We start from the raw sequence: 20,410 nt of genomic DNA on the forward strand, positions 1-20,410 counted from the left end.
TCAACCATTTTCAGTCGTTCTTTTCGCAAAAGTTCGAACTTAATTGGAAGAAGGAAAAAAGAAAGAAATTAACGTGGATAAAGCAATTCGTTCGTAAATAAATTCGATTGAAAATGAAAGGAATTGCGAAAACGTATCTCGAAGGAGGCTAAACATCGAGGAACTCGATCGAAAGAAGTTGGATCGTGCCCCGAGGACGATTATTGTCCGTGAATCGCAAGATAAACGGTCCCGAACGATTGTTTGCCCGGCCACGATTTAACGCGTATTGAATGCCGAGGTAGAAAACCGTGGAACGTATCCATTACGGAAGAAACATGGCCTCGGTTGTTTCTCTTGATGTCTCGTTGCCGTGTCTTCTGCTTGGGTCACGCTAAATCGCCTACCTTGCCTCTCCCTCGTTTATTGGTCCCTCCTTCTTATTTCGCTTCTTCTTCGTGACACGTTGATTTGTACATACTTATGTTTATGGATCGCCTGTTACAGAATATTCATCGTAAATCACAATTTTCTTAATTCGTACGTTTGCGAAGAGAAGGAATTTTTTGTTTCGACGCCAGTGAATTTTTCTCGAGTCTTTGTTTCCCGAATAAATAAAACTAATCGTATGAGAGTTAACCGAAAGATTAAATGGACAAATTACGTTTTTTTTCCCACGAACGAGATAAGAACAGGAAAATCGATCAGAATACAAATCTGCTCGTTTACATGATTCGTTTTCTTTCGAGTTTGCATAGAATCCTTTTCGTACGTCGATCATTGTCCAGCTAAACCTATGAATTTGATCGTTTCACACTGTATAATTCGGATTTTCCTGCCGTAAATTGGACATGGACGATACTTAATTCAATAGCATTTTATTATTATCCGTTTAATTGTATTTTTTAACGAGTGATTCTTATCCCGCTGATGATGAAAATGACCAGCAACTATAGTTACGTCCATCGTCGACGATTTTCACGAGCGATTTTCGTTACGTGATCAGGATTTTTACATAACATCGGATTCTTTAAAAGCCGGATAACTGTGTCGCGTTATAAACTAGGTTGCACTCTCCTACACACGCGCGCACCATCGCAAACGCTTACAAACGCATACGGATAAACGTTCGTAGATGCGTGCGAGAGACAGCTTTTCTACGCGAGTATACACATATTATATTACGTGTACACGCCCACGTTAAACGTATTACCATATTTATTGCTTCGCCAGTAACGTTTATGTCCGCAGACAGTGTACGTCACGGATGAATGATGCGTGGATCAGGTCAGGCGTTTAGGCTAAGTGCATAGGCGCACGCGAACACGCTCGACTACACGATCCAAGCGATTTCTTCTTCATAGTGGTATCAAAGAAAAAATTCTTTCCACGTCGATTGTGTTTCAGTATCTTATGGAGGTATTCGCGGCACAATACTCTGCTCGGTGATCGTGAGTATCGTGAACGATTAGGAATGGGGTCGAACGAATCGTAAATGAACACTGAAAGAAGGTTGAAAGGCGAATAGTTAATTAATTGCTACTTTTTGCGAACGATCTTTCAATATCATAGAATTCAAAATGATATTCAAACGTTATTATATGGCTATTTTTCCTAATATTTATTAGGAAAAATGAAGTTGGTAAAAAGAGAAGGATCATGCTATATCTTAATGGATTAACGACACTATCGGCGTTTAATTAAGCGCAGGCAGTTCGTCACATCGAGAACTAGAATTGCTCCATTAATTTCTCGAACTCGAAATGTCGTCATGGCTATACTTAAATCGCGACCGCCACGAATCATAAGCTGCTTTTCATTAGTCATCGTCGTCACCATTTCGACTCGAATAGGCGATAATAACGCGAGCAAAAGTCAGGCCGCGATTCGATTCAGCTTGCACATGCAAATCGGCTCGATTAGAGGATATTTAAAAAATGGCACGCGTTCCGCTTCCCGCGTTCGTCGCATATGCCAGTGAAATATACCGTTATTAGCTGACGATAATTCGCTACGATCGTCAGTTGGAGCGTACGAACTGATCTGAAAAACGTCGATCTTTTCCTTGGCAATCTGCGTTTAAAGAGCAACCTATTTATATTTATATTTTTAGCGTAGAATTTGAAGTGTACGAAGTGAAACGAAATAGTTTCCAAATTTAAACTCAACAATTGCGATTGCCGATTTTGTTATCGCATATTAAATGTTCTACTATATAACTGCAGCACTATTACTGTTTAAACTTCGGGATTATCGTTTGTTTAGAATTCGGGGAAGAATTAAATTCTAAATATAAAATGAAACGAATCTTCTCCCAGAAATTATCGTCGCGTTGTAACAACATACAACAGGAACTTTTAAACCTGTACGAAATCACTACAACCTCTAAAACATAACATTTGTTTCCTTCTCCTTTTTTCTTTATTTTCCTGAAGATAATTTACAGTCTTTTCACGAGAACATTCGGGAAATTAAGCGATATAACGTGTTGGAATAATAATTTCCAGCCATATTCCCAGCAGCCCTTGCCTCACATTTAAATTCATTTGTTTGTAGATTATCGAGTCTTTTAGTTAATCGTATCGTTGATCTTCCATTCTTAATCGATAATCGAATTAACCAAGACTGAGTCGGTTTTAGTTAATCAGATCATTGCGATATTCCTTGCTCAGTCGGGATAAATGTGAAATACAAGTTGCTCGCTGGTACATCTGCACGGTTTTCTTCTAATCTCTTTCTAGCAAGCAAGACACGTTATTGTATCTTTAACTGATTTTCTATAAAAACTTGTAATTTATTTATCTAAAACAATAATTATCGTATCAAGGTACATTGCAACTAATAAAATTGCTTTCACATCGTTAAACAAGGTCGTTGAACTTGTTTAGAATCGATCGTAAGAAACTTTAAAGGGAAACATTGAATTAGAAATTTCAAATAAATTTCTAATAGATTTCTAATTTATCCATAATTTCATAGTCAAATTACCAGTATCTTTCTAATTCGAAGATGAACAAACTGTTGAAATAGTTGCAAGCGTTAAGACACGTGTCTCGCCCGGTGAAAGGTGCATAGGTGCGTTTCATTGAACAGTCGTCGATACAAATTAAATAATCCGCCGTCTCGAATGTCCAATCACGGACATTCGATTCGCGATACACGCATGGATCGATAGTATACGCGTAAGAGGAAGTTACGTAGCGATCGTACAAATTTTCTGTCAGCGCAAATTCCATCGTTTTTTCTTCACAGTTGTTCTGGGCTCCGACGTTTATTTACCGTGCTTGTTCGAGCTAACCTACGAGAGTTAGCTCACCGATTTTTCCAGCCAGATCGAACCGATGTTCTCACCGATAACCAACGAATAAATGAATAGTATAGAAATGGAACGGCTTGGATTAGTTTTTACGACGCACTCTTGGCGGTTTTCGTAACCCGTTTTGCAGGTGACCCACGGGGTTCCCGTGTCTCACCTTTTTCCTATTAATTTACGTTACTACGTATACACGGTGTTTTATATTTCTATTATATCTGTAAAGTTGTATTGTCTAAGATTTATCGTCCGAAAATTGTTCCAAGCTCTTGTGAAATCCGTAGAAAATTATAAAAATTTATAAGCAATTTTTGAAACTCAAGAGATTCTTTGCTAGATTCTTGCAATAGTTTTATAGAGCTTCTAAAAAATTGATAGGAAATTGGAACATCGTTAACAAATTCTTAAAGTTCGTAAACTTGGTAAAACTATCAAAGGTCCGTCAAAATTAAATATTTAATTCAATTGCTCGAAAAGTATAAGAGTCGCCAACGAAGACAGAGGTCGTCGGGGGGAAACGGCGAAACATTGTTAAAAATAAAGTAAAGTAAATTTTCTATTTAAAAATTCGTTCCATTTAAATCCAGTTAATCTCGACCAAACACAGAATTCTCAGGGAAAGATCACTTTGTAATTCCATAATTCCGATACTTATCTAAATTGTCGCAACATTGACGCAAAGAAGAAGATTACTAAAGTACGTTGATTTAAAATATCAGGAAACTTTCCTCGCAACGAACAACGACGATGCGTTTTCCACGTACCTGTGTCTGTATGTGCGGCGTATCTTTACAACTTTTCGAAGCTTCTTCGAGAATCACATCGACGAAACGAGGAAGAATGCGAGTGGAGCTGCTCCTCGAGAATAAAATTATTGACCATCGAGTCAATGCAGATACGCTCGACAATCGCAATGGCATTGACGACAATGATAATGACGACGATAATTCATCGTGCTCAAGTCGACTACGTGTTTTCACCAGAATTTTGTCGACGACGAAACGCGTCGAACGACGTTGTTTCGTTTCCACTTTTCACGTTCCTGTTGATATTAAACGACGTTTCTAATCGTTCCGTGATTTACTGTTTCAAACTGCGGATGCGATGGCATGGATACGGCTGAGAATATGGAAATAAACGTTACGCGATTCGTTGTTAAAATTTAATAAATTTCACGCTTGAATCACGATAACGTTTTGATATTCCATTGGTAATAAGGAGAGTTAAATAAAGCGCGGATAAATATATACGATATGGAAGAAGATATAGCGAGGTCATGAATGAAATCATCGAGTAACAACACGGACAAACGTCTTAAGGTTCTAGGATAAAAGAAAATATTTCAGCTTAACAGAGTAACGAGTAAATTTGAAGATCAACATATATTGATTTGTTTTGTTGTACATTAAAATGTTCATCTCAAGTTCCGTGGGGATTCTATCTTCCTCTGGCGTTCCGCATAAATGATGTTTTATTATTAGATCGTGGATGATTATGCGTTTATGGGAAATTTATGCAAAAACTTATACAATCCTTGTAATTATGAAAATGTAGAAAATATCGAAGACGAGGTAGGAATATTAATTTTTATTTCGATCTGTTCTATGCAAACTTTTATCTTATATTATATCAAACAACCGATTAAACCATAAGTTGCCTATATTGCGAATATCTCTGTAGCTAAGAATTTCCGTTTAGACAATTAAGACAATTTCCGTACGCCAGCGTCGCTATTCATTTCTTTTATCCAGACGGTCGAAACATAAACTTTGGCTACCGACAGATTTTACGACCTCGGTGTACGTATATCGTGGCCCGTACTATTATAACGGCGATTTCGCGCAATGAGCTTGAAACAAGCTCATTGTTCCTTCCTTTCGAACACTAACGAGCATACTTAACGAGCGTACAATGTTTAAAACTCGTGGTTGTATTTTAAATTCACCTCGAGCGAGCAGCGCAAGCATAGCCTAGGAGAATCTCTGATACACGACGCATGTATGAAAGGTAAATGCGATGAATCTAATTATCGAATTGAAATGTGAGAATGGCATCATTGTGTGCTCATACGAAATAACCGCCACGGGTTTTTAATTGACTCGCTCGTTATTCCATTATCGCGGAGACTCGTTGCTTTCAATGATGTTTCTATTATATCGAACGAGGTAACACGATTGTATTTAAAAGTCAATATATAATGCTGGAATAAAGTAACACATCGTTTTAAATAACTCTTGCAAATAACGTGTTTAACCGGAATCAGCTGAATTTTTACGCATACGTTATTCTTCGTTCGAATTACACCGATATCAATGGTTTATTTAGTATCTCGTTTTAATCGTGCAACGAGGTTTCAATAATTTCGTCAAAATATCCTGCACGATATATAGAGATTTTTTAATCAACGCGAACGTAAAAGATCGTATGTATCGTTAAGGCAAACAGTTCGTTATCGGTTTTAATAATTTAATTATTTTTGTAATTTGTTACGTGCTTCCCTATCGATACAGCCATTTCTATATACCGTTCACGCTTTGACGACAACGCGTTCTGTAGATCAGTGTATTTTTATCATTTGCAATTCCATTATCTATGCGCCACGCTGTGTTTGTCTTCCATGTTCTATCCTTTCGGAAACTTCACATCTCTTCAACGGAGAAAAAACTGACTGTACGCTATGCCAGTCGCGTATCAAATATTTCTCGATTTTCTTTTTCAACAAATTATCACCGATTTCATCGAGATCGAAGAATCTGTATTATTCTTATTATTATAAGATTTATTATTATTTATTACAAGACACAGAATATCTTTATTTCCACGTTCATTACGTATCTTATTAGATAATCATAGGCTACATTTTCTTAAATCATTGGGTTGGCAACTAAGTGATCACGGATTTTGTCATTAAATGGTAATCACTTAATTGCCAATCCAATAATACTGTTTTCATCATAGAAGAAATCGAGAGTTATTTTCTCAAAAAATTGTAATGTCGAATCAACTCTTTCAAGTTTTCATAACATTTATTTATTTTCGTCCTCCGACAAAACAATTGCATAAACGAAGATCGCAGCTGCGATTAATAGAATTTCTTTTCTTTTCTATTTTTCCAAGAGAAATAAAGGCACTGTTTCTTGCAGTCCTTTTGCCACGATTACAACTGCCGATCGCAGAGTTCGTTTTAGACACGAAGCGATGATAGACACGTGCACGTGGACGTCAAACGTTCGAACACGATAATACGGTTATCGTTGTACCATAGGGAATTCATGCTTGTCTCGTAATAAAAAAGAGGAAAAATCTCTGATCGCATGTTCGACCACGCCATGTCCACACGCCAGCGTTGTCTGACACTGAAAAATAACGCTGTTTATTTTAAAACGTTCGTAAAAGAATTCGCTATCGATAGAAAACTAATCGAAAATGAAGCAACAGCAATAACAGAGAAAAAAGATGTTTGATCTTGAGCAAATGAACTTATTTTAAATGAACTATCGCTACAACTTGTATACTGTTTTGATATCGAAACGAATGAAAGTTAATTTAGTCGAACAAGGTAGTCGAAGAATATAACTACGATATCTTGGTAAACGAAAGAAAAAAGAATAATTCTAATGAAAACTAATGAACGAAGAAGGAGAATTTGCTACTACGAGTTAACGCTTGTCGTCGACCATAGACAATAGCTCGTTGCCATCGGTACGACGCGTGTAACGTCATAGATCAAATTTTCCTTCTATAAGAAATATTCTATCTACAGGCAATTACCGGGAATTAATCTTCCAGAATCCTTCTGGAACGAAATTTCGTCCTTGAATTTCCTTCCGCTCGGTTTCTATTTTTGTTGAAGGATACTTGGAACGTTTGATTTAACGCGTGTAGGTATTTAAATACTGGTTGATTAGTCGATGTTTTTAAACCGTTATTACAAACCTACGTTAATAAATATCGTGTTCAACATTACCAACTGTCCGGTGTCTTATGAACGTGATTGTGTGCATTTAACGCCGGTGTCGTGTTGCTAAATATCTTCTCAACACTTTCAAGTGCAACAGCGAGATTGTTTGGTACCCGATCGATGTGTCGTACGTATCGCTAGTGGAGAAACTATTCAGTGAAAGGGTGGAGGATATAGTTTGTACTATAGTTTCAGAGATCGCGACAAGTTCATAAGTTGTCGAATTTTTTATTTTCATGATTGTGAGAGATCGCACTCGGTTCAACGAAAATATAAATACACCAAAACATAGTTGAGCAATTTCGTTGCTTGGTATTACGCTTTTTTCTAAAGATAATGCAATGTCTTAAAATAAATAGGCGGTTAATGATCTCTCATTGTTGGCATCATGAAACATCGAACGTCGCGTCACGAGTGATCGCTCGAGATGGAAAACTTTGTTAATTCCACGTTAATTCAGGGAAAGAAGATATTTGTTATTATCTTCGAGTTACTAGCATTTGAATTAAATTGTTTGCACGATATCTCGAAGTAAATAAACGATGATTTATCGGTGTTTTTTCCGAGGAAATTCTTTTATTTTTACATTGCGTAACTTTATTTATTGCAAGAAAGAAGAAAAGCGACGAAGAGGCGAGACGCGCCAGCGGCGTATCAATTACAATAACTGCATTTCATTTGAGAATTTAATTTTCGCGTACGCGGCTTTCGCATTAACTCGAACGATCGTGTAGGATGATTGCTAAACGACCGTGATAATTTTCTCGTTGCCACACTAATTCCAGTTAGTTAAGGTCACGGCTTGGATGCTCTCGAAGCGTCACGAAGCGAGGACAGAGTGCGATTTTTCTTTGCCGACGGATCGTCCAAACCGTTGTTCCAACCAATGTACCATACATATCGTGTATTTTTGAAAACTCCCTGAAATATTTACCATCAAAAATAAAAATCCCAAAGACTTCGCTAATAACCATGCGCATTTAACACGACATTAAACTTTCACAAAAAATAAAAGTAAACAAATAAACGAAAATCGCTACGTAATAATCTTTATCGCGTAACATAGAGAATAACAATTCATCTATGTATATGTATATATGTATACGCACGCATATTACGATCATGATCAAGATGGTCGAGTCTCATATTATAATTTTATTGAATTACGTATGATCGATTTTGTTCTATCTCTATTATTATGATCATTCAATAAAATAATATAAAACAGAGAATGCTGTGCATCTGTAATTTCCTTATAAAACGAAAGAAACTTCTCGGACGACCTGGTACTTTGTAATTACCAAAAGAAAAATTCTCGCACCAGTTATTTTAATTGAGCTGCTAATTCCAGCGATACATGTCATGAGCCAAACTATTGTGCAACTCGGACGACTCGACGATGGCGTAGAATGAAACTCGTTGCATAGCAAACCGAATCTAGTCCTATGATCGATAAGGCATCGTGAAAAGATTCGTTGATTTTCTTTTACGTCGCTCATACTTTGCTGTACTGTACGAAAACAGACGCGGGTCGCTCGATTCGCGTACGATAACGCGCGTTGCGTTACAATCGACGATAAAGGAACGCGTGCGCGCGAATTTTCAGACCATGTCTTAACGAGTCGAGCATAATCAACATCAGGATTGTTGCTAATCCCGATAAAGTGGCGATAAAGGCTCGAACAATGAGATCAGCGTGAGGAAACTTGGGAAAACCGAAAACAACTGCAAATTGCATCAATACGGCGGTTCAACGAAAGCCCGCCACTCCGTTTGCCACGCGGAACATAGATCTTCTATGATTTTAAATTCTGCTGGTTTATTAATTTTAGAGAAGTTTTATTATATTCCAATTACATATTCTATCGTCTAATTAATGTCTTTCATTTTATTCGAAATACCGTAGATTTATAGACTTTACACAAATTTTACCTGATTTATCTTTTACGTAGAAACAGAAACTTCTGTCATAGTGAATATCAACATTAATATAAACCCATTTTCGTTACACTTGTTTTAGTTTTTCTAAGTAAATAATTTATCATCCGGATATTTCAATCGTTTCATATATGACACACAAATAGTATAATTCTAATAATACTCCGTATAATAAAGACATTTAAAGTACGCGAACCAAAAAAAAAAAAAAAAAAAAAAAAAAAAAAAAAAAAAAAAAAAAAAAAAAAAAAAAAAAAAAAAAAAAAAAAAAAAAAAACGCTATACTATTCCGATAATCGAGCTGCTTTAGTTCCTGCAAAGGCACGTGTAATTCATTACTAAGAAAAATGAAACGATAGGAAGCAAAAGATAGGAGATGTCCACATAGAAAAATTGCTATGTCTACGACGAGTTAACGATATTAATAAATAACTTGAAGGAATCACTATGCTATGAAATGTATATACGTACATATCTCATTTTATTATTCTCAAATAGAAATCATGGAAACGTGGAATCCTATTAATCTAAATAGGATCGTCTATTCATTTCCCTAATCATTTTTCCCCTCCTTTTAAATCCCACGATTCGATAGTTCGTTATTGGACGAAACGAGTGTCTCTTACTCGGTTGCACAATATTTTTTGTCCATTTGCTTTCTTGCGTAGCGGTTGCAGCGTCGCATGTGTAATGGAAGGTTGATCAACGGTTACTCACTGTTTATTATCATAATACCGAAGCACGTGAACACGGATTACTGACATAAGCCGTTCTCGACTCCGCGTATCGATTCGTAGCGAACTACATTGGAGGGACAAGAAAAAAAGAAGAAAGAATACGCGACGTTTTTGCTGAAGCGAAACGGGACCTGTTAATCTACGATTGAAACATCCGCCGTTCTTTTTTTACGCCTGGCAATTAGAGCGTTGATCCATCATCTGAATTACTCGATTCACAGTCACAGACTTTCTGGCATTGTAAGATTCTTCGCGTCACTGTTCGATCTTTTAACGTTCGCATCCTCTTTCCGCCGGTAACAGGAAAAACGTAACTTCATTCGCTTTAACTCGTAGCTGTCGTTATTCGTATCGTGGTATAAATTTTGCTTCTCAACAAGTTCGAAAATGAATTGCCTAAAATTTCAATTTTAGATCAGGGACTAAACGTATCCTTCGCACGGAACACAATATAAATCCACGTAGAAAAATAATCACACGTCACGGCTATCAGCAAACCACGCTTATGTGCGTTCGCGCGCTTATGACCGTGTTTATGCGCGTTTATAGGAAGTTTAAAGTTGCAAAAACGCGCGGAATGCAAGCAACATAGAAAAATATACGAAACGCACGAAATATTAAAATTTCTCGTAGCATTCAGCGGATGAGATAATTTTCTGCTCGAGCTCCGCTCCTTTAATTACCTGTTTATCAAATTTCCTTCAAAAATATCCATACGCGTTTTATCAGATCGCGAATAAATAGCAATCGTTGACTCGTAAACCTTCCCTCCTATTCGCTCAACGTAATTACGTAGTTCCCTGAAAACGTAATGTCCTTTCGACGTAATCCGCTCGATGTTTAAAATTGACTGAAAGCGTTCTCTTACGTTCGGATTAAGTTCGTATCAACTTTACGTTCGGACAGCCAAAATTGGGAAAACTCGCTAAGCTGTGGTTTATTTTACATAGTTCGATCATGCAAGAATTATGCAAAGTCGTGACGAGTGAGGAGAACGAGGAAATCTGGCGTGTTCGATGGGAACGATACGGGAAACAAACGGTGGTTCGCGTAATCAGGGGTCGCGGATGGGTGGGCTATTTAACCGGGAGCAAACATTTACATATTATCGGGTTGGCTGCGTTTCTACGAGGTAAGAATTTCGAAGCGCGCCTGGGAATGATCGCCGGCCTGCTCGCTCGTCCGTAACGGTAATAGAAGCGCAGGGGTTGATGGAACACACGCGGCCACTTAATGCGTGCGATTACACGCACCCGTGGCTACACGCACGCGACTCAGCCAACAGCAGGTGGTTACCAAAAGAATTCCACGGGAGGCAATTCGACGCTCTGGACACCTTTATTTCCCGAGACACGTCACCACCGTTCTTTCTCTTCCTTTCTTTTTTAACATTCGTACGAGCCACGTACTAGTCTCGTACCCTTTCGATTTTGGGATCACATCGCCGACGCACAGATAACGGCACAGCTCGAACAACGTCGAATTTGCTGTCATCGATTTCCATTTTTAGCAAGTGAAACGATGTATTTATAATTCCATCAGTTGTGCAAATTCCGTCAGAGGGCAAAATTATTACTTACGCCGCTATCGACCTGGCCTTAGTTTTACGACACTTGTTCATCTTCGGTTGTTCTTGACGCTATAAGCGAAAGGCTGTATCGTTTTCGCGAACAGTGGCATATGCCGAGTCAGGTCAGCCTCGCGACCTCGTTGAAACGACTCACGAACATCTTTCTGTAAATGTTAAAAAGCCTCTCCTCTAAAATTTACATTTTTTCAGTTGCACCACTATGTTCAGTTGATGCCAAGCAGCGATATAGTCAGCTTCTCTTTTTTTTCTATCCAATTATTGAAGATACGTAGGCGGTCCTGGAAAAAGTTACTTTTAATACGAGTAGCATGGTATAATATCAATACGAGTCGACTTTAAAACTGTCAAGAGTTCTTACGTTTGTATTCGTTAAAAATATGTAGACTGCGTGTAGTCTTTTTTCAAAATATTGCTAGTTTATTTTAAAAAACGAGCAGGATTGTCTTTGGAGATAATGAAATGTTGTTTTGTTGAGACTTGCTCCGTATGGTTGACGTCTGCAAATATTCTTGAAAAGTGTGCACTTTGAAGGAAACAGATTTTTCATCTTCCATCTGTTTCGAACATTATTATTTATAATTTAACGCTAGAACTACCGATAGTTAACACGAAGCTATTTCTACCAAAACCAGTGAAAATGACTGGTCTTTAAAAAATACCTAATAATAGAATATTTTTATATTTATTGATTTATTACTTCCTTACAGAAGCAATTCCATGTCATGTAGTATATTTTTCGTATTATTAATCCATCTGCGACTACGATCCTTAAATTACGTTTATAAAATTGTAGAAACAGTCATTTTGACTGCTGTGATACCTCTAGCGTTAGCATCTAGCGATCTAGCGATCGATTCGGAATTTTCCTGATAACTGATATCGTCATATCGAATGATACGCGGTAAAAATTTGAAAAACGTGTGGCAAGTTGTAGAAAACGAGGAAACTGGTTAATCGGGGTTCGATAAACAGATTGCAGAACCCTTTTACACTTTAACAAGTATCAGTCATTTTGACTGGTATTGGTATAAGTAGCCTTGATGCAAAATTATTTTCAGTTTGAATATGTAAAAAACAAAATAAAATTCATTATATTATTCTTTTAGTTATCGTTGCGAAAGTCATTACATCATTGCGGAGAAAAAATATATGAACATGAATATGAAGTATGAATTTTAAGATAAAATTGTAAAACCAGTCAATTTGATTGGTATGATAGTTCTAGTGTTAAGTCACATTTTCTAAACCTTAGAGAAGAGCAAATCAAAGTTGCAGTAACCTTGTTACAAGATATAAACTCAGAACCAAAAGAATGTTTTCCATCGAGCAGAATGAAATGTAAAATATGAGTATTGTCAAAAGTGCACTTAATACGCTTTGATCCTGAAGTTCAGATATAGTCCGGGGCCCAATTCTTTGTCACCCTATTGATATCAAATCTCATTTATATTTTCTCAGTTACATTTTCAGTGACATAAACGTAATGAAAAATTCCAGGGTGGAGATTAACAGAATTTGTTTAACCAAGCGTGTTTTTTACGTATCTTGAGAACTTTAAGGATTCGTTTATTTATACATTACGTTGTAATTGGCGTCAATAATAAGCGTTGAGGCAGATTGCGTCGTAACGCGAACAACGAAATGTGTGAATTCGTTCGTTACAATGTCAGTTTCTCTGGAACGAAATTTTAATGAGTCGAAATAGTCTCGAGTAAAATTCCGTCAACATTTTATCCACGTCGGAAGATGAAAGTAACGATCTTGTTCGCGATTTCTTGTCCTTTTTCTCCAAATTGCATCAACAGGATACTAAGTGTTTCGAAATTACCTAAAAAATCCTTGACGAAATTCAATTGGATTTTTAACGATCGATTACAAAAAGGTTCTCGTTCCGTTTCTCCTCGCAATATTCAACGTTCCCTTAATTATTTCGATCTTAATTTTTACCGAAAGAGAAATTGTCTGTCATAGAAGTCTTTCTATGAAAAAGAAGAAGCATTAGAAAATATACATAATATAAATTAATAAAAATATTTCTATAAAATTTATAGAAATTCAAATTGTTCACGCTCGTCCTTCCCAATCTTTCTTTCAACTTATTCAACGTAACGTAATTAAGATCTTGTTGGCTGTAAATAACGTGTAATGCGCCACTTCCGCGATTCCCAGATTCGTGAGATTTCGAACGAAGAAGGATGCTACGAATTTATTCGTGAGTTTCGTGTCGTCGAGTTATTCTCGTTCGTGCACTGCGGATATCTCTAAATGCTGGTCATTAGCGACCATAATTGGTAATCGATGCCGCTCGTCCCGTTTCGAAATTCAGTCCTGTGAAGGAAGCTTGTTCCTCGATAACCAAAGGCGAATAAAAAAAGCGCCTGCAAAACCAGAGAACGATATATCGAGCGTACATGAAATTCCCAAATGGACTTGAACGGATGGCTCTTTGTCTTCGAGAAATTAATAAAATTTCTTTATATCCTATTTTATAGTATTTTTCCAACATTAACATGCTAATCTTTTTAACGTTAAATTTTTACGATTTACTTCGTGCTCGTTTATTTTCGCATAAAGAATTAAACCTTGGCTGAATAATTTACATAATACGATTCATTTTAGACGTTTTTCACAGTTAATCGATAGTTTGATTTTATCATCGTCAACGACGATAACGTCGTTTTCCGATACGCACGCAGTATAAAAAGTTATAAGCGTGTTTAAGATCATCTTAGAAATCGCTTAAAATTCTGTTTCACTTCAAAGCGTAAGTCCATTTAAGCGATTTTTTAAGAAGCTGATGTTTCATACTTACGTCGATTAATAACTCGGTGAATTCTTCTTGACACTTTAACGGCAGATGATTCATAGTTTTCATTCCACTGGTACGTGGTAGACGTAAAAATTTGTACGATCCCATAATTTTGTTTCGCAAATTAAAAAATCCCGATCTATCAATATTAATCTAATATTATTCCAAACTGTTAATAAGTTTATTGATCTTATAACTTAGAATTTCTGATCAAAACGCGTAATTATTAATGAAACTGCCAACCTTCTATCTTGCTTCATTCGTTTTACATAGATACTACGCTGTTCTTATCTATAGTTTATGAAATAGTGATAACTTAGAAGTACCTATCATTACTGCGAAATGATTTTCGAATGAAACAAAGTTAGAATTTACAATGGCAATTCGTGCTGCTCCATTACCCTCTTGCGATACCTTCTCGTAGTTTCTCCTTCTGTTTATCGATTCGCGTATTTTAGACGATCAAAATTTATATCCTACGAATTTTTAGAATGTCCTTCCTCTCGTGACTAATACTCATTAACGTCGCAATGATCCTCAATATCATAATTATTTGATGTAATTAAAGATATCATCAATGAAATGCAGGCTTCCGTATAATTACGTTTTTTATCTTAATAACAGTCGACTAATTTGATTTTTGCATTATTTTTTTCCTTTTGCATAACAGCAGCTGCATAACTTCGATAATTGAAAAATAAAGGAAAAGCTGATACGCAGACGTTTCTCTACAAGCACCTGCGTACTTTTAATCATCGCAAATACTGAAAATCTCGATACATCTTCTTACGTTAATTCGCACGAAAAACTTGTCGAAAAACGTGTACGCATTTTTACCAATTGTAAGTACCACAAATCTTGATAGTTCCAACGTCAACTACAAAAGATATTCAATCGTAGACGTTATAATTTTCTGCGACGTATATCGAAATCGAGAAATAGAAGACGAAATACAGAAATGTACAATGATTAGTTTTACGAATAAACAGCAATACTTGAACAGACTTTTATTAGGAAATCCATAAAATCCGGTGTCTTTAGGGATCGTGCAAAGTTACCCTCATTGATTCGAAGATCCGCGGAAGCACCGCCCTCCTTGTTCAGGGGTAGAACCCTATTACGCTACAAGTATGGTGGTCGAACGACGCAATAAAGAAACAAAGTGGAATCGGAGCGATCGTAAACGTTTGGGCAAATGATTCGATGTTAATCGTTCGATGAAGATGTTCCTTCCTTCCGAATCTTCCGGCTTAGAGGATTTGGCGGTTTCTAACGTACAGCCACTTTCCAACGCGCGTCTCGTTTGATAGGATTTACGAGGATTTTGTAGATAATCAAGCCACCTCGCCCGATTATTTATAGTTCGCTCACGATCGTTCGTTTATTTTTATGAATTGTTACTACGTTCTTCTCACGAGACAATTTGATATTTGGATGGAAAACGCAGTGTCTTCGAACGCATCTTGTAGCGCCGTTCGAAGAGGAGTTTTTGCTTCAGACACTTCATACAGTCGTTGAGAAAAATAAGTAAATATGATTTGAATATTTATGAGGTTTGGCCGGTGCTGCGAGTATCAAAGAAATTTTATGAACGCTGAATACGATATACGAGAGTATGAAACGATCCGAGATCAATTATTTTCAAATCTTGCTCTTTAAACAAACGATAAAGATATCTTTCGCTTTGATTCTTCGGAAATACTTCCTCTTGCTAGATATTAATTAATACCATTCTAACAATGAATTATTAACAACAACATAGATAGCGAATTGAATGCTAACTCTGTTATTAACGATTCGAGGCGAAGTACTATAAACACAAATGCATAAATCAAAAAGTTGAGTTTCATAGTCGGACAGACCCTGAAGACCAGCCAGTAATTTAACCAATTTACAACAACACGACTATCTACGAGGACAAGGAGATTCTGGGGCATTTTCATGCGGACGAGGGGCTTGCACGAAACAACCCCTTGCGTCTCGAAGGCTGCTGGTAAGCGCCGCCCTCCGATCGCCCGTAGAAACCCCCACTACGTCTGGTAACATGGTGGTGGTACGAACGACCCTCGTCGATACCAAGAGGGCCACGATAATGCCGTTTTGTTTCCCCACGAGAAAGCAAGGGCCGCGTACCACCATCGTCTTGTTTCGATTCCAACTATCCATCCCCGGTCAGTCCATCACGATCGTTATCGAGAACGTCATCGATCCAGCGATCCTGCACGATTCTCACGCGTTCGTGACAATTTTATCACACGGACTTCTTCAACATTCCTCGATAGTGCATTTTAAACTTCATCCGGACTTTCGAGCATTTCAAGCGAAGAACTCGAGTGAGCGATCGAGAGTGCTCAGACTCAGAACGCGCGATATACCGGTCGCTGTGGCGAGTAAAAATTGGTTAAAAATTAAAAAGATTTAGTTAAAACTCTGAAGATTAACAAATTTAAGAATTTAAGGACTCAAGTACTCGGATAAATATCCATCTTCCTTCTTTTCGTAACGAGGCACATTTTTCGTTAACATGGAAAGATCGGAGTGGTTCCACGGATTTCCAACGACCAATTGCGACTTTCGAAGCGCAGTTATGTAGTGGTGCGAGTGTTGTCGTGATTTTCTGCCAGACATTCCTCCGAGAGTGATCGAGTTCCCTCGAAATCGGTCCAATCATGGAATTTCCATGGACCCTGCAGCACCAGACAGCCGATCCCGTTCAAAACCCACGGAACCATCATCAGCCCGAGCATCACGAGGATTCTGGAATTAATCAAGCCGGCGCTCGTCGATTATTGCCCGTTGCAGGTAATTTCGACTGGTGGAAAAATTTGAAAAAATATCCGCGAGTAAATCGAGGCCGGCAGAACCGGTAGTTTAAATTTGGGAAAAATTTCTTGGAAACGGGAACACGTCGCTCGACCGGTTATTAAATATCAGAGCAGGTGGCAACGGGTGTATTATGCTTTTCCATTTTAGAATGGCGGTTTGTTGAATTTAGAGTCGCGTTATCGCTACGAAGGAATATTTCGAATTTCTAATAGTTCGAATGGAATAGCCTGTTAGATCCAGTAGAAGATACAATCGTTAAGGCAAGTAATATTTTAATATCTTCGACATTTTGATATCGCGTCGAGCAACATTTTACGAAGGCGATAAGAAAATTAAATTAAAGGAGAATTTTAACAAGATAATATTTAACACCCGCTGGTTTGCACGAAATGAGAAACGTTACTTCGCGTGTTCTTCCCCTCTAGTTTTCATGTTGTAACGTGGTATTTTATTCTTGCCTTATGTTCTATTTGTTTTCGTGTATTTTTTTTTTATAAGACAGGTGAGTTTTATGATGTTCATTGTTATAACTTCCTGTTAAATCACGGTTTTACGAGATCGTCGTATTGTTTGCACGTATCGCGTTATGTAACCACGTCGAATGTCTCATCGAGTTTCGTAGCAAATCGAATGGCAAACTTCGGTAGTCACGGTGCGTTTTGGTGAAACATGTTCTTACGCCATTTACCATATTTCTTTTCTTTCTTTGCCGATAGAAACGAAAGCGGTGTAACGTTCCCTTCAGAAGTCTTGCTCGACCTATTAAGATATTTATTATTGTTAAATAACCAACTATTATTAATTAACAAACGTAAGAAACGTGATTAAAATAAAAGTGCAGAATATTTTATGGAACGATACACCTTAAAAGCTGGCAACTATCGAGAAAATGGAACATATCGCTATCGACTTTGAAATCGTTTGAATAAATCTGGGATATCGAGTTAATTCATCTTTTCCAATTAACGGGTTAAAAATGCGTACAATACGATTTCATTTGTAATAAACAGTCGTTCAAGGAAGCAAACGAACTTTTATCCCAATCTGATATTAAAATCTTCGAATGCAGCTCGTGCTAGACAATGGCTTGCTCTCGTGAATCTGATTAGAAATCGTAAATAAAAGGATTCATAAAAGCGTGAATTGAATGTAACAATGATACATACAGGTGAAAAAGAAAGGTAATTAGGGAATTGAAGTAGTTATTTATGTCGTAAGTTTATCATTAGATGCATATAAAATGGCGTAATTGTAATTGTGTTCGTGTTTTCCATTAGTCAAAGTCGGTTCTAGAGGGACCAACTATACCGTAGCGAAACAATGGTGAAACGTGCGACTGCGACTTTCTCCGATTATTAATGAAACGCTTTTTATTGTTATCGTAATGGCGATCCATAGATCCGTGCGCTTTGGCTATCTTCGTTCGCCGGAAACTTCCGGGAAGTAATATCGCTCGAAGTCACTGAAAATGAATTGTAACATGCAATAGTCGTTTTCTAACCAATAATACCGGTAATAGCGGAAGAGTAATATTTTTCTATCGAATCGAACGATTTGTACCATGAAGTCGTTAATTTACATTTCTTATTTCGACTCGAGTGATTTCCAAGTTATTTAAAAAAAAAAAAAAGGAAAAAAACGAGAGAAATTGCACGTACAATTCGGACAACTGGAATTAATTTGCTTTTCGTTTCATATTACGCTCGATAACATTGCGCCCATAAAACAAGGAAATAAAAGAATCTACCTAAAAGAGAAACTATACATTAACTTATAAAAGTGCCGTTTCATCGCGGGATGAAAGGAACGTTATCTTGCTAACGAATCATCGTAATTCCTTCTAAATCTCTTTCGCGGTTCTAAGAGCCTAAATTAACACTTCGATTTAGATTCAACAACCTTTCCATTTATAACGAAGCGAAAGAAGAGATCATTCAGAGGAAGGAAAATAAAGTAATATCTCGCGTACCGTTACTATAAAACTCTATCATTATACATCTATGAATAGACATACGGTTTAACGAGTTTAATTCAACGGTTATTTGACAAAAAACATCGACACAGAGATTCCATTATGTAAGATTATTTTAACAAGTTTCGCAAGTTCACAGTTACGCGATGCTTATTTCATAGCCAACTGCATACTCCGGTGAATTACTCCTTGCGAACTTTGTCCAAAAATGTCACTCGACATTCTCTTTCCAATTAAATAATTGTTCGACGAAAGTCTCAGAACAGACATTCTATTATACAAAGTTGCATAATTTTTGCTTTACAACTACGTCACGTTCATTCCATATCTTTATATACTAATTGCACTTAGGTTCCATCCACGTCATCCTGAATTACCATTTATAAACCTCTCTAATCGCCACAACATGTTCTTTCTTCAATTAAACAGCTACTCGATAAGAGTCCTCAGCGCAGTGATTCTACTGCACAAAATTGTACAATTTTCGTCAATTCACAACTGTACAACGTTTATTCGATGTCTCTGTACATTAATCGAGTGACCAAGCCGAGGATCCATCGACGTCATCCTGAATTATCTCACGTGGACCTCTCTAGTCGTCGCATCATGTTCTTTCTCCAATTAAACAGCTGCTCGATAAAAGTGCTCAACGCAGAGATTCCGTCGCACGAAATTATAGAATTTTCGCGAATTACAGTTATACGATGTTTATTCGGTACACTGATCGAGCGACGAAGCTTAGAATGCATCGATGTCTCGGTAAATTAGCCCTCGTGAACCCCAGTTAATAGCCACGTGACGTTCTTTCGACACCTATTATCGAGCATCGAACTAAACGTGTGCCGCGTTTATCCGGTGAAAATCGCTGGGATTGCGTGCCCTCGTGGGGTTCAACACCTGTCGGTGGCCGGTTCATCCCTCCGTGACCCTGTAATTGCCGTGAAAAAAGTTGCGTCGAAGCTTGCGTTCCCCGATCGTTTAAGCGGTAACACAGTGAGTTCGGCAGCTGCCCCGACGATTAAGGGGGTGAAATCGTCGATTCGGCTCGATTAACTTCCTCCGTTTAAGCGTTCTTCCGGTTCTGCAAGCGGCTACGAGTATCACAGGCCGAGTCTCACGGGTCAGTTGGTTGAGAAGCGATTCCGTAGAAAATTAGTTCCAGCGACAGGTGATCGCTGTAATTTCGATAACTCGACAAACGCGGTAGATCTCGTAATTCTACCATTGCAATTTCGAGAATATTTTAATCGAAGGAATTCAAAATATTCGCAGTTCTTTCGTTGC

At 37.5% G+C, this 20,410-nt stretch overlaps 1 protein-coding gene and 1 long non-coding RNA gene across 7 annotated transcripts in view; one reads left to right on the top strand and one right to left on the bottom strand.

Moving 5' to 3' along the window:
* LOC122573960 (myelin regulatory factor-like protein) overlaps positions 1-20,410 on the top strand; it is a 67,462-nt gene that overhangs the window by 22,887 nt on the left and 24,165 nt on the right. The window lies entirely within an intron of this gene.
* Positions 5,812-12,169, bottom strand: LOC122573964. The gene is made up of 4 exons (XR_006318846.1): positions 11,878-12,169; positions 11,509-11,797; positions 7,064-8,174; positions 5,812-6,648 (listed from the first exon to the last, which is right to left on the bottom strand). It is a non-coding gene; the product is annotated as an uncharacterized LOC122573964 (long non-coding RNA).

The sequence above is a fragment of the Bombus pyrosoma genome, linkage group LG12 (genome assembly GCF_014825855.1).
Source record: "Bombus pyrosoma isolate SC7728 linkage group LG12, ASM1482585v1, whole genome shotgun sequence".
Taxonomy (NCBI): Eukaryota; Metazoa; Arthropoda; class Insecta; order Hymenoptera; family Apidae; genus Bombus; species Bombus pyrosoma.